Source organism: Salmo salar, chromosome 08, assembly GCF_965601325.2.
Source record: "Salmo salar chromosome 08, fSalSal1, whole genome shotgun sequence".
Classification (NCBI taxonomy): Eukaryota; Metazoa; Chordata; class Actinopteri; order Salmoniformes; family Salmonidae; genus Salmo; species Salmo salar.
The window spans coordinates 5,592,501-5,595,000 of record NC_138298.1 but is presented as its reverse complement, the minus strand read 5'-3'; the positions used below and the strand labels follow the sequence as shown (position 1 = coordinate 5,595,000).

Sequence of the window (2,500 nt, the reverse complement as noted above, 5' to 3'; positions counted from 1 at the left end):
GTGCCACCTGTGGTGCACTCCATCAACAGCAGGTGCATTTCAAGAGCGGCAAATTTGAATCCAAATAAATGTCAAAATTCAAATTTTTCAAAAATACAACTATGTTACACCATTTGAAAGATAAACATCTCCTTAATCTAACCACGTTTTACGATTTCAAAAAGGTTTTACGGCGAAAGCATAAATTTAGAGTATGTTAGGACAGTACATTTACAAGAGTTGTGTGTAATGTTTTGTCAAGTCAAAGACAGGGTCACCAAAACCATAAAACCAGCTAAAATGATACACTAACCTTTTACAATCTCCATCAGATGACACTCCTAGGACATTATGTTAGACAATGCATGCATTTTTAGTTCTATCAAGTTCATATTTATATACAAAAACAGCGTTTTACTATGGCATTGATGTTGAGGAAATCGTTTCCCTCCAATAACCGGCAGTCAAGTCAGCGTCAGAAATTAAATAATTAAAATTAGAAAACATTGTTAAAATATTATATTGTCATTTAAAGAATTATAGATTTACATCTTTTGAACGCAATCAACTTGCCAGATTTAAAAATAACCTTACTGGGAAATCACACTTTGCAATAATCTGAGCACTGTGCCCAGAAAAATACGCGTTGCGATACAGACTAGACGTCATGTTGGGGAGATCTAAAATCGAAAATACTATGTAAATAATCCATTACCTTTGATTCTCTTCATCAGATGTCACTTCCAGGTATCACAGGTCCATAACGAATGTAGTTTTGTTCAAAAAAGCTCATCATTTATGTCCAAAAATCTCCGTCTCGTTAGCACATGATGTAAGCCAGCCGGACTTCTCGTCATGAACGAGGGGAAAAAATATATTTCCGTTCGTTCAAACATGTCAAACGTTGTATAGCATAAATCATTAGGGCCTTTTTTAACCAGAACATGAATAATATTCAAGGTGGACGAATGCATAGCCTTTTATAACGTATTGGAACGAGGGTACCCAACATGAAGTAGCGCGCCAGGTGTCTAATGGGACATCACCGTTCCATGGCTCTTGTTCGGTCAGATCTCCCTCCAGAAGACTCAAAACACTTTGTAAAGGCTGGTGACATCTAGTGGAAGCAATAGGAAGTGCCAAAATATTCCTAAACCCCTGTGTCTTTCAATGGGATAGCTTTAAAGTCAATACAACACATCAGGTATCCACTTCCTGTCAGAAAATGTCTCAGGGTTTTGCCTGCCAAATGAGTTCTGTTATACTCACAGACACCATTCAAACAGTTTTGGAAACTTTAGAGTGTTTTCTATCCATATATAATAAGTATATGCATATTCTAGTTACTGGGTAGGATTAGTAACCAGATTAAATCGGGTACATTTTTTTTATCCAGACGTGCAAATGCTGCCCCCTAGACCCAACAGGTTAATACAAGGCAGTGTTGCTGATGAAATAGTGCAAGAGCACACCCTCGTGGACAAACTGCTTACAGCACCTGGTATTCCCAGGCGGTCTCCCATCCAAGTACTAACCAGGCCCGACCCTGCTTAGCTTCCGAGATCAGACGAGATCGGGCGTACCCAGGCTGGTATGGCCGTAAGCGAGAAACAATCTCTTGCTACAACATATATAGTCAAAGTGAGTGTGATAAACAGACATTGCATTTTCACCAATTAGATAAGCAGCTTGAACTTTGTGTCACTGAAAAAGTAGAAGAAATTACAAACACTGTTCCCATCACTTTTTAGCACAGGTAGTTGGATAAAATACAAACTTTATTTCCTTTCATCATTTCAACAGGGCAAAGGAGCACAAAGCACACACAAGCTGCATTCAGCAACAATATTCTTGTTTGTCTTATAAATACAAGGCAGATGCTAATTGAAAACACAAGGAAATTTGATCCTATTAAAAAGGCAGGAAGCTGCATTTAGTCAATTCATCATTAAATGCTTACTACAAGGCAGTGTTGCTGATGAAATAGTGCAGGGGCACACCCTCGTGGACAAAATGCTTACAGCACCTGGTATTCCCAGGCGGTCTCCCATCCAAGTACTAACCAGGCCCGACCCTGCTTAGCTTCCGAGATCAGACGAGATCGGGCGTACCCAGGCTGGTATGGCCTTTAGCGAGAAACAATCTCTTGCTACAACATATATAGTCAAAGTGAGTCTGATAAAACAGACATTTAGTCAATTCATCATTAAATGCTTAATACAAGGCAGTGTTGCTGATGAAATAGTGCAAGAGCACACCCTCGTGGACAAAATGCTTACAGCACCTGGTATTCCCAGGAGGTCTCCCATCCAAGTACTAACCAGGCCCGACCCTGCTTAGCTTCCGAGATCAGACAAGATCGGGCGTACCCAGGCTGGTATGGCCGTAAGCGAGAAACAATCTCTTGCTACAACATATATAGTCAAAGTGAGTCTGATAAAACAGACATTTAGTCAATTCATCATTAAATGCTTAATACAAGGCAGTGTTGCTGATGAAATAGTGCAAGAGCACACCCTCG

At 40.0% G+C, this 2,500-nt stretch overlaps 3 non-coding genes across 3 annotated transcripts; all 3 read right to left on the bottom strand.

Annotated features, from left to right (window-relative positions):
- Positions 1-1,465: 1,465 nt before the first annotated feature.
- LOC145857387 (5S ribosomal RNA) lies at positions 1,466-1,584 on the bottom strand. The gene has a single exon (XR_014378284.1). It is a non-coding gene; the product is annotated as a 5S ribosomal RNA (ribosomal RNA).
- A 409-nt stretch (positions 1,585-1,993) lies between these two features.
- Positions 1,994-2,112, bottom strand: LOC145850866 (5S ribosomal RNA). The gene has a single exon (XR_014372715.1). It is a non-coding gene; the product is annotated as a 5S ribosomal RNA (ribosomal RNA).
- A 139-nt stretch (positions 2,113-2,251) lies between these two features.
- On the bottom strand, positions 2,252-2,370 carry LOC145884464 (5S ribosomal RNA). Its single transcript, XR_014396042.1, has one exon. It is a non-coding gene; the product is annotated as a 5S ribosomal RNA (ribosomal RNA).
- Positions 2,371-2,500: the final 130 nt, after the last annotated feature.